This window comes from Gorilla gorilla, chromosome 11, assembly GCF_029281585.2.
Source record: "Gorilla gorilla gorilla isolate KB3781 chromosome 11, NHGRI_mGorGor1-v2.1_pri, whole genome shotgun sequence".
NCBI classification, from domain to species: domain Eukaryota; kingdom Metazoa; phylum Chordata; class Mammalia; order Primates; family Hominidae; genus Gorilla; species Gorilla gorilla.
The window spans coordinates 46,876,807-46,890,000 of NC_073235.2; positions in this window are offsets into that span (position 1 = coordinate 46,876,807).

A 13,194-nucleotide genomic window follows, 5' to 3' on the forward strand; every position below is an offset into this window, starting at 1 on the left:
TCTCTGTGGACCTAACTATAGGAATAGGTTATCAAAGGGCAGCTTCCCTCAAACCCAAAAGGGAAGAAAGAAAGGACAACTGTGGGAGGAAGTCAGAGGAGAATCAATGAAATAAATGAACTCTCAATAATTTTGCCCCATAACGAGTGCCTGGGATGCTGGCTATTTGCAAACTATTTGCCATATATTGTCTCATTTGATTCTCACAACCATCTTGTGAAATAGTTATTGATATTGCTCCTATTTTAAAGATAAGTAAATTGAGGTTTAAGGATGTAACTTAGCCAAGGTCATACAGCTAGGGAGGGACAGAGCTGGGACTCCAACCAGGTCTTTTCACTAGTAAGCCTAGGCTCTTACTTCACAACTCTAAGAACTTCTTTTGTGTTAAACAAAGAAAGTGCTCTTAACCAGAATCTGCCCCGTATCATGGACTTTTTGGGAAGGAATCTAAGAATCCTTTACAACCTCTCATTTGATTGACAAGGAAACTACACCAGAATCCTCGGTTTAAATGTTCTGGTTTTGGTGTACTTGGCATTATGAGAAAAAAGCAAAATCACGAGAGTACCAGTCCATCTTACCAATTTTGCAAGAGTGGAGAAAAGCAGCTTCCAAGGAAAGCCTGTGTTCAGTGCACACTCAATCCTGTACAGTGAGAAGTGAAGCTTGTGATACTGACCCAGAGGAACTGCAAAGTTCTCCATCAACCCAGCTAGGGCCTTTGGGATCTGTAAGCTTCATGCTCTGTGACAAAGGAGGCTGATAAAATTTACCAGGTACTGTCACAACAGCTGGAGAAAAAAGTTTTGTAATTGTGTCTGTGACTTAAGAAGTTCAGTTTATTTGTATATCTTAGTTTACAGAGGATTCCTGTTGGCAAAAGGGCTATTGTGTCTATGACCTTCCATTTGTTTGTCTTAACTTCATTTAAATAATTGTACACTGTCCAAAGCAAGAATAGTATCTGCTACCTCTTTTGTAATTACGCACAGTTCTCTAAACACAGAGGGTACTCACAGTATGTTCTGGCATAAACATTTCAGTTACAAACACAGTGCATCTTCTAGTCTATCTCTTATGCAGAACTTCTGTAGCATCTATGGTGGAGTCGTTAATTTAAAAAGCCACTTAGGACTTAAGGAAGTAGTTACATTTCATGAGAAAAAACAGATGAGGACAGCATATTCACCTGCCATATAATAGATGCATATGCCTTTCGTTTTGTTTAAAAATTGCTAATAGAAAACCATACCTTTTCTCAGGCCTCCCACTGTCCTTCATTGCAGGATATATTACTCATGTCAGACCCAAATTTACCTCTGGCCCACACAAACCTGCTCTTATCTTGCTGATTGTTACCGTAAATTACTGACATCAGCAAAGCTTTGTCAGGAAACTGAGGTAATTGAAAACTCCAGAGAATTTGAAGAAAAGGCATCCCGGATTATTTTGGGCTTCTTCCTCTTTCATACAGTTCATGTTCCTTATCTGAGTCATTGCTTAAATAGCTTAACGGCTATGCTTGAACTCAGTATTACATAGAAGACCTGTTTATTCACATTTCCCTTTAACCTACCTCACTCAGATTGTGGTGCTGTTTGCCTCACTAATTTTACAAATCAATCAGCATCTGGATGTCAGCAGTGGAGGCTGATGCTGCTACACGCAGTTAGTGGTTATGTGAGAGACGAAATTGTTAATTTATGTGGGTTAACGTTGTGCCTCACTCTAGCCTTGTAAATCATTTTAAACATCTTCAGGTGCATTAAATTATGAATTTCTGGTTTATATTGGGGTGTGCCCATAGTCCCTTATGTTTACATCCCTCACTCCCCATGCTATTTTCTGTCTTGTCACTGAATTGTCCTTCTACTTGGCTAATGACCTAGTTCAGTGGGGAACTAGGTGCTGCCGCCAGCCTGTTTCCAGAGGACCCACACATTATCTTGGTTCTTCTAGGGTTTCAGGCTTTGAGCTGGGCACTGGAGTCGGCACGCTCGTGGTGTCTTCCTTTCAGGAACACGTTGTCTTTGGGAAACGAACCCTTGGAGAAGTGCATGAATGAAGCATGTAGAGGATCCTTGCAGAAGCCCAGAGAAGGGGCATTTCTAAGACTAGCATTTTAGGGAGGATCATCTTAGGGATGTGACCCTTGAGGTATGTTCTGATGGACAAAAAGAAAATAAGGCTGGGTGCAGTGGCTCACACCTGCCATCCCAGCACTTTGGGAGGCTGAGGGGGGGAGGATCACTTGAGCTCAGGAGTTTAAGACCATCCTGGACAACATAAGGAGACCCCCATCTCTACTCTTTTTTTTTTTCTTTAAATTAGCTGGGTGTGGTTGTGTACACCTGTAATCCCAGCTACTTGAGAGGCTGAGGTGGGAGGATTGCTTGAGCTCAGGAAGTCAAGGTTGCAATGAGCTATGATTGCACCAGTGAACTCCAGTCTGGGTGACAGAGCAAGACTGTGTCTTAAAAACAGAGAGAGAGGGGCCGGGAGTGGTGGGTCACACCTGTAATCCCAGCACTTTGGGAGGCCAAGGCAGGTGGATCACAAGGTCAGGAGTTCAAGACCAGCCTGGCCAATATGTTGGAACCCCGTCTCTACTAAAAATACAAAAATTAGCTGGGCATGGTGGCAGGCACCTGTAGTCCCAGCTACTCAGGAGGCTGAGGCAGAAGAATCACTTGAACCTGGAGGCGGAGGTTGCAGTGAGCTGAGATTGCACCGCTGCACTCCAGCCTGGGTGACAGAGTGAGACTCCATCTCAAAAAAAAAAAAAAGAGAGAGAGAGAGGAGAGAGAGAGAGAAGAGAGAGAGAAAGAAAGAAAGAAAGAAAGAAAGAAAGAAAGAGAAAGAAAATAGAGGGTGGTATGCCCAGGCAGATGCAATTGGAAGAACAGTGAGAGATGATGGAAAGGAAAGCAAGGAGGGGTCAACTCCTGAGGGCCACACTAAGGAATATGAACTATATTTTGGATGCTATGGAGAACCACACAGTGATTTTGATGTAGGGCTTTAGCATGATCAAATTTGTACTCGTTAACTAATTCAGTGAACATTCATTGAATATCTACTTGGTGGCAGTAAGTCACAGAAGTGGGACTACAAAAACAACACATTCCCTGACTTTAAGGATCTTACAGGTTTAGGAGATTTCTGTAGGAGAAGATAGACATGAAGGTAAAAAAAGTACCAAAAGAGCACTTTGGGCTAATGTAAAAATGTGGAATGAATTAGAAGGTGATAAGACCAAAAGTATAGTGAAGGGTGTCAAGGGGGTGAGAGGAGACCAGTTGTTTCTCTTGAGCACATTATTTTTAATCTTTTTAAAGGAAATACATAAACATAACAGTTGTTAAGACTGTGATGGAATAGTGTTAAAGTAATGCCTGTATGAAGAATATCAAGAAATATCTCTAAAGGACCTAAAAGATGGCATGTTTTTGTCTGCTAGCCCTCCACCAACTATCAGTGGTAGCTCCATTCCCTGCCACATTAGAGCCAAGCAGCACCTTGGGTGAGATCAGAGCCAGTGTGGCGAGTTAAGAGGCTATTAGGCAATTCCTGGGATGTGATGCATGCCTGAAATAAGGAAGTGACAATGGTGATGGAGGAAGAAAGACAGGAAGAAGAGCTAATAGGGAGCCTGATGTACAAAACTCGGCAACTCACATAGAGATCCAGCAGGATGACTCTCATGACTTTCACCTGAGTGACCTGGTGGGTGACATTCACCAGATTTTGTAGGGGGAAGGGAGAAGGGTACTGCCACGTCCATTTTGTAAAGGTCAAGCTTGAGGTGCCTATGAGACCATCGGGCAGCGAGGCTCAGTATTCATTTGGATGTGCAGGTCTAGTGGCCAGCAGGAAGTCTGACCGGGGCAATGCATTTGCATTTTTGCATTTTTGAGTCTTGGTATATAGGTAGGAGTTGAAGCTGAAGCTGTGGGTGCTGAAAAAGTCAGTGATTGGAATGAGGAGAGCAGAGATCCCCAGAGGGGCCCTGGCAAATGCTACCATTTAAGGGCTGAGTGGAAAAAGTAGATCTTGGTCAGTGGGTAGAAGGAAAACCAAGAAGAATGTGGTTAGGAATTTAAAAGAGTACTTTTAAGGAGGAAGTTATCAATGGAATTAAAAGCTGCCTCTTCTATGTGTAAAGATGTGCTATGATTTTCAAAACAAATTAAATACATTAGGTGGGACTGTTATTGCTAGTAACATGTAATAACCGACTAATGGCATATAAAAATACCACAAAGCTTAGAGAAAAAGCAAATTAAACTAGGCTTTCAAGACGATATACCATCTTCTAGAAGGAAAATATAAAGGATAGCATGCAGGCCCTCTGTGAAGAAGACATAGGGTTGGGTTTGTTTTTCTAGCAAAGAGATGAGAGATGTTTAGTGAACCATCCCTCGCTTTCTTACCTGTGTTTTTTGTTGTCCACTCATGGGTGGGCGGGCAGTGGCAGGCATGGACTAATGGGGCAGAAAAGAGCTCATGGGCACATATGAGAACTCGTCCTAGCACCTGGTCTCACCGTTTCCCACCTTTAAGCCCCTGGCTGCCAGAGCAATATTTCAAAACACACATCACTTGCCTCACTCCCCTCTTGCCTTACCCATGGAACTCCCAAAACCCTTCCCAAATCATGGTGACCTAAGTATATTGTGGGAATTATTAGTCAATTTCACCAGAAACTTGGAGCTGAAAAAGTTGAAGATCATACTGAAGTAATGAATCTAGAGGAATGGGTACATCACACTAGTTTCTATGATCAAATTCAAACTTAGAAAAAAAAAATCTGCTTAGATCTTCCCTGCCCCTTAATTTTAAATGTTATTCTATTTCTCTCTGACATTTCCTACCTGAAGCAACGTTTTGGTTCCCACACAACACCCTTTTCCTTTGCCTTCTGGTTCTTCCATTATCTTGGCCTGCCCTCTGACATGGTTTCCCAATTCATGTTTTCCTTTCTCATTTCCCTCTTCTCAGCGCTGACATGAGCCACAAACCTGTAACCATAATGTCTGACTCACTTGGTGCTTCTTCTGTTAATGGACACCATGTGGAACAGGAGATAGGAAAATACTCTTTACAGGAAATCAGACGGTAATGCTTGCACTTTGGTGCCCTTTGTAATAAGAATTTAATTATCCTAATTAAAAGGATTACCTTATAGAGGACATTTGGGGAAAAGCAGGCAGTGTGTCTTTTTCCTGATGATAGGCATCTCAAAACCAAAAGGGATATTCCTGCTGCTATTTGTTCTATCTGTTAAAGTCCCAGCACCAAGAGAATGATGAGATCAGAAATTGATCTTGAGTTTTTGACCTAGCCAGAGAGTGAATGCTAAAGGGCCTGGCTGTGGGTTGTTTTGGGAGTGTGTGAGTTTCCTAGGGTTGCTGTAACAGAGCCCCACAAACAGGCTGGCTAGAAACAACCAAGCCTCTCTCACAGTTCCGGAAGCCAGAAGTCCAAAATCAAGGCGTCAGATTCTTCCGGGGGACAGTTTTTTCCAGGGAACATGAGGAAGAATCTGTCCCGTTTCTCACTCCTAGCTTCTGGTAACAGCTGGCAATCCTTGGCCTTCTTTGGTGTGCAGATGAATCACTCTAATTTCTGCCTCTGTCTTCCCATGGCCATCTCCCTGTGCATATCCGTGTCCAAATTTCCCTCTCATAAGGACATCCGTCATATTGGATTAGGGTCCACCCTAATGACCTCATATTAACTTGATTACATCTTCAAAAACCCTATTTCCAGATAAGTCATGTCACAGATATCAGGGGTTAGAACTTCAACATATATTTTGGTGGAGCACACAATTCAGTCCAAACAGAGGGTTAAGATCACCAACCCCCTTCTTTCCCATTTTTCCCTCCACCTCTACCTGTCTTTCATTCCTGAATGTTTCTATCTCTTTATTTTTTCAGGGACCTCTGAGGGCACCATTTTCTGGGACAGTATCTGAAATTCAGACCTTCCTTTCTCTTCATCCGATAAAAGCAAACTTGCTTATGCTCCACTCCCTCAGGGCTCAACTCTCAGCTATAGAATTGATAAATTAAGCCAAGGGAAGATGATAATAGGTGATAATAGGCAAATATCACCCCTCCCAGGTATTTGCATTTGACAGATGACTATATGGAGATAGCACTTTAACCTCAAGATGCTGGTGGAAATTTTGCATTGGGTAACATTTTCTTTTTCAGTACATACGTCTGTCTGTGACCCTGTAATCATGGCTGTCTCCTCAATCTGGGAAAAGGATGGGCCCTGTCTATCTATTACTCCTTTAAGGAAAGTTATTGCTACAGACAATTTGATCTATCTTTGAATTGCTCGCATTGATTCATTTCATGATTTTAAGTGCACTAGGGGAGGAGATTTGTCCCTCACAAAGAAGTCCATCAAGTGAAAGAATTTTATTTCAGAAAATGCCAACCTGGGGAGAAAGCATGTGGACTATAAGCCCATTTTAAACAGTGGATAATTTTCAAAGAGTGAACACGAGCATGGAAGGGAATTCAGTTGCTAGGAAAATAAAATAAAATAAACATAATCTTCCTCCCTCTTGTTTTTTTTCGTTTTGGGGTGGGCTGTGCTTCCCAGTCTTGCTGGAGAATGTTTGTCCCTCCCACCTCAGTGGTGACAGACTCACAGTGATGCCTGCATGTCTGTCTCACAGGTGTGGGTTCTGAGACTTGCCAGCTTAGCGAGACTTTGGAGGAATCTCCCACCGTGGTTGTAAAGAGAAAAGGAGAGAGATAATAGTTCACTGGCACCAATAATCTACTTCCTCCGACTGGCTGAGTGTTAGAATAATAGCCTCGGCACTTGCCCTCCCACACCCCCTCCCCTGGCTCCGCCGCTGTCAGATTCTCTTCCCTTCTCCACAACTGGGAACTCTAGGGAGCAGATTGTTTTGGCTGGAATTAGCCGGGCACAGATGGTACCACCTGCTGCATGTTCCTTACTTCTTATTGGCTTCTCTCTCAGCTCTGTGAGTTTTTGTATTTTTTAGGAGTTCAGAGGAAGGGGAAATGGCCGAGGCTCTTGCTCATGCCTGATTCTAGCACAGCTGTTTGGAGCAAACTGGCAACTGCAGGGATAGTGCTGGGACATGTTGATTGGGGAAGGTGCTTCCAGGGTAACGTACCACCGTGGCGTCCTGTTTGCTGTATCTAGTGCTTTCGTTTCCAAAATACAAACTTTCTTTGAGCCAAACAATTTCTGTTTTCCAGGCTGACGGATCTGCCTGTGACCAGACACAAGGCAGGTGGTCTTGCATGAGTCTGAAAAATGAGATTCCTCTCATTCTAAAATCAGAAGGGCATAGAATGTCATGTTACTGTTCTTTTTATAGGGGAGGTAATTATGAATAGGCCACAAACAGGTTGCTGTGCTCCTTTCTGGACAAGTCACTGAGAAGAATAACTCAGGAGGCCTCGGGCTCCCACAGAGCGAACCTCATAGATTTATAAACTGTTTTCTCGCCTATGGAAACATGACATTGGATCAAACGACCTAAAAGGTTCTATTCCTCCAGATCCTCTGAATTCCGTGGAGTTGGTCCTAAGTACTAGATCACACTATAAACCCTTCCCATGACCTGGGAACTGTTTTCTCTACTTCTCTGACATCATCTTCCACCTTTCTCCCTTGTCTACCATGCTTTGTTAGGCTGGCCTTCTTTTTATTCTCCAAAAAAGCCAAACTCATTCCAGCCTCAGGTATTTGCACCTGCTGTTCCTTCTTCTGGAACTCTCACTGCACAATCTTCCCATGGCTGACCTCTTTACAACCTTCAGGCTCAAGTCAATCACCACTGCCCTCAAGGGCTTTTGTGGATCTGCACCCACCCCCAGCTGACTGTCCGCTACTTCCATCTCATTTACAATCACATCACCTTCTTTTACCCGCAACAAAACAGCACTATCTGAAGTGATCCATAAAATGGTTCTGTTTTCTACTTTCCCCACTAGAATGTACATCCCTGAAGGCAAGGATATTGTCTATTCACCGCCGTATCCCCAGGACATGCAAAGTGCTTCTCATATAGTATCACTCACTAATATACATATTATTGAGAGAAAGGTGTCATTTTGTGTTTAAATAGAGGAAGCAGCAGGGTACAGAAGGGAATATGGTTGAGACTTCCACATTAGTCCCTTCCTAAGGCACTTGGAACTTGGTATTATCCTTATTTGTGTATGTCTGCCTCTGCCAGATTGTAAGAAGCCTGAGGTCAGTAATCCTGCCATATTCATTTTTGGGTAGCCCATAGTACCTAGTATTGTGCCTTACACAGGCTAGGTACTCAGTACATTGAACTATTATTGATGTTGCAACTATTATTATTTATTAGTATTATTTGTAGGCCCACTAAATATAAGGAAAGCATCATACAAGTAGTAGAAGTATCAATAGAAGCAATAAAAACATCTATGTCATAACTGGAGACCTGGCTTCTGGTCCCAGCTCTGCCAGTAACTATGGAGTGATCTAGGGTTTTATTTCCTCGGAACACCAGAATTTGAAAAGCCAGGGCTTTGGATGAGAGAACATCTAAGATTCCTTCACACTCTAACCTTTTGGTCTGTTTCTGTCTGTTCCAATTTTCCCATTGCAGATTTATGAATTCCTACTGCTCCTCTTACTGTGTACACCTGCTGCCTTGTTTCCTCCTCAGACCATGTCTGGATCATTCAGTACATTCAGGGTTCAGAAAGGTCATGAGCAGAGAAAGAATGGTACTGAGGACTCATAAAGTGGGCTCAGGCTGAAAACTGTGGGTAGAGAGGTTGGATGGAGCCACCACTCTCCAATGGCCATGAGCACTGTCAAGAGTCTTCAACAAAATGAGTGGGTAACATGTAGCAACATCAGTTAGTAATTTTTAAAGAGCATTTTTCAAAACTGAGCATGTCTCTGGCTCTTAGTTAAAACAGACTCTAGCCAATAAGCGATTAATAGTCCTGAGATGATGATGTGACATCTTAGAGTTAACAAAGGGTTTCTAAAGTAGATTATTTTCATTGCAGTCTTGCATGGAAGAGTTCTTGTAGACCAGAACGAACTTCTTGTAGGAAGTAGAGAAACTAACTCATTCCTTCTAATGTTTCCATAGCCATTTGAAGAAGAGTTTTACTGTGACATGTTGGAAAGAACACTAAACAATGATGCAGAAGACTGAGATTCTGACAATCTATGCTTAACTGTTTTCTAGAGACCATTGTGGGATGGAAACAAACAGCCTATGTGGTCTCAAGGATCTGTAGACTTCAGTTTCCTCATCTATAAAATGCAGGTAGTAGATTAATAATTAACTGCTTTTATTTTTCCAAAAGTTACAAACGTAAAGATTTTCTTCTTACTAAACTCATATGAAAATTTTACTGAAGAATGAGAACATGAGTTTTGACAATTTTAAGGTAGACGCGAAGTGTGTTATAATTTGGTCAAGCCATAAAGGAGTTAACACAGGCCAGTTCGTAAATGAAGGCATCTGATGTGAGGGGCCATGACAATTCCTAGGAAAGTTTTTGTACAAATCATTATTCTGATTTTCATTTAAAAGGTCAAGGAAGTACATATTAAGCAGCTCTTGTGGTTAGAACTCTTGTTCTCAGAAGATTTTGTGGATGGTTCCATCCACATTTATTTTAAAGTGAGTGAAACGTCCCTTGTCATGGAATTGTCTTTGGTAATACAAAAGCACTTTACGCTGCAGAAAAGGGAAAGAAAAGGCTCTACCTTGGGTGTTTGGCTGATTATTTCTAAGCCTACTTTTCTCTCCAGTACTAGTGTGTTAAGGGTTAAAGCAAGTTGGGCAGGGTGGTTAGTACTTCTCTTTTTCCCCTCTTGCTTAGATGTACCTTCGACCGGAAACCTATGAGCTCACACTTTCTAAGCATGTTCAATAATGAAGTGGTAGACCTCCACAGAATGTTTCAGGACTCAGGAAGTGGTTGAGGGTTATTCAATAGTTGGTGTTCTCCCTTTATGTCTGCACCAATCCTGGTCTGCACTACGGGGTTGGGAAATGTTGTTTGTGTTGGAAGTGGTGTCTTTCAGAAGAGATGTAAAAACCAAGGTCTGGGTTGCTTGTGGTCACTAAATATACCGTAATGTTTTCGGTGAGCATAGGGATGTTCTTGAGTTTCCTTTCTAAATTTACATTCTTTTATTCATCCACATTTTTTTCAAGTAATTTGAAGGCTGTATTTCTCTTTTCCTAAACAAAACTAGAATGGGTATAACTGTACTTCTTCACCCTATAATAATACCGTTTTAGGAATGAATAAAAGTGATTTTTTCATGTTTAAGGAAAGGTCATTAACTAAAATCTAAGTTTCCCATAAAATGAGTAAAGATAATTTAATATTTTCTCAATTTTGTTGTTGGCATATCTTATAAATTATATAGTTTTTTTTTTTGGTGAGGCTGTCTTCGGAACCTTTTATTTTTCCAGTGTCAACATTTTAAATGTCTTTGATGTAAGATAACAAAATGTAAAATGTCTGAAAAGCACTTCTTTTCAGACTTTTTCCACGTCTTGAGTATTTTTTTTTAAGAAACACAGCTATTCAAATGTACACACACAAACTTAGCAAACCTGCACACACGCACACATGCGCACACCCACATACACTTTACTTCCCTTTGACTGCTCTGAAAATGGTCAGAACAGGATCATAATGCACAAATCTTTCTCTGAATGTTTCCTTATGTTAGATCAATTCCTTCTGAGTTCTGTGCTTGCCAATGCTAAATTTCCTGCCAGGGCAGTAGTCTATTTTTAACATTTTGGGGGCTTATCCTTCGTTCCAAATCTAACAGGCATATTCCATGGAGTGAAAGAGAGAAAGCTGACTGGGTGCACTTACAAATCAGGATAATCAGGATTTGCAATTTCTGTGGAATCAAAGCTATGAATGAGAAAGACCAATTAGAATACTTAAAAGATCATTTGTCATCACTTTAATCTTCATGTATTTTTTACTCATCATTTTCTTTGACTAAAATTATTAGAATCTTTGTCATATTAATCTCAAGACCAAATGGGAACAGTAGTGTTCATTTTCTATTTTCAGTATTTTGGAGCATTTTAACATGTCATGCTAGATTATAGGTAGTAGGCGACTCGTTTAATAGAGAAAGTTTTAGCTTGTGGCATATTCAGCATCATATCATCTCGGTGTCATTTCTCTGACTAATTCCATATTTCAGATACAAATGAAGACTGAGGGATTTATTTCTGTTATTTAATAGCATTTGTTTAATTCCGAGATTAATATATCATCTTCAACCCTGAAACAGAGGCCCTCTGAAACATTAGACCCAAAAAATTGGACACAGCCTACTAGCCCAAAAAGAACATGTTGCCAATTATCTCCATGTTTATTTAAATATTTTGCTCTAAAGGAAGCAATCATTCCTTTATACTTCTTTAAATTTAGTATTGACATTTTTATTTTGGGAAAGGAGGTCTTTTTTTTTTTTAACATGGATACAGGAAAAGAAAACTCTCCAATAAAAATATTGTCTAAAAAGTTTGTTTTGTCTGCATGATTTACTAAATATGTACAATTTCAATTCACAGCGAAGGTAACAAAGATTTAAACAGCCAACATCACAAATGTCTCAAGTTCTAAAAAAAAATCACTGTGCACAGTTTAACAATTTAATTGAAAAAACCAAAGCTAAGCCTTCAGTCTGAATCTTTTTTTATGATGGGCACAAGCCATGTATTTTCTTCATCTTTGTTACACGATGCATATTTCAGTGACTAAAAGCCCCTTCCCATTTTAGTATATTAGGTTATGTCAGTACATACTTAAGAGAGGCATAAATTGCCTCTTGGTACACCAATATGATTTGTGATGTGTTCACATATATGTCATAATATTTATTAATATATAAAATGATCAGATGAGTAGTCACCTGTGATTTTTTTTAATGTCTTCAAATGTAGGAATGTTTTGTTGCATGTATAAAATTTTTCAGAATTTATAGGAGTGCTTATATAAGCGATAATAATTGGACCAGTGTCCCTTGATGTAAGGTGTCTAGAAAGAACTCTTCTGCTCTTGAAATATAGAGATTTCACATCTCTACACAATACAGGTTTATAAAGTTTGCTATTATATGAATTTGAATGTTGTGGTCATTCTGATATAATGATCAAGTGAGTGAACCAATTAATCATTAGAAACAAATGTCATTGAATACAGAATAGTTGAGTTACAGTTAAGAAGGGAGCCATAACCTCAGCTACCCTATAAAATCTATAATAAGGTGGTTTTCATATATATATTTTTTCCCCATGTGAATTCTTTGGTGTTTTTCCCCCTTTTTTTAGTGCTATGATTGATGAACATGCAATGTGAGATTCAAATAATTGCATTGAGCATGTTTATTTGAATAATTGCCCCATTGCACAATAAATAAATCTGCTGAGTGTGTTTGTTTGAATGTTTTTACATGTACATGGGATCACATAGTCAAATAAATGCAGCTGTGTTTATTACAATGTGTGGGGCTCCAGATATACACACACTTGTTTGTGTGTATATCCAGGGCCCTACAGCCCCTGAATGGCCTCACACATCTTGGAGCAAAAGCATGGTTAACAATTTTTCAGTTCAAATACATGTAAACTTATTATTGGGCAGTCTCCTCAAATTTGTGACTAAGATTTGCTTTTATTAAGGCTTACATTATTAGAAAGATAAAAAATGACCTTTTTTAAAGTTATCTGATTGTGAAAACTATCTAATACATTTATTCATATTTATTCAAATATAGTCCCTTCTTTCCCCCTTCCTCCAAGCCCTCCCACTCCACCCCCAGTCCAATTCATGCTAAGGAAGATGTATGTTTTGTTTAGCTCTCGCGGAGAAATTCTGATACGCATCTCTCTTCCCAGTTATTTCAGGCCTAAGCTTACAGTCTCATGTGAAGAAAAAAGAAAAGATTGCACAGATATGCTAGAATACAAAAGGCTCTTGGAGAAAATGGGCAGGGGTGTTCAGTTGTTCCAGTGTTTCCTCATCCTCCCCTGCCCCCTATTCAAGGGGGGAAAGGTTAGATTTAGAACTAAGCATGTGGGAAGAGTAAGTATTTGATAAAACAGAAGAACACATCTGATGTTACTAAAATGCACATCTCTTGGTTGTG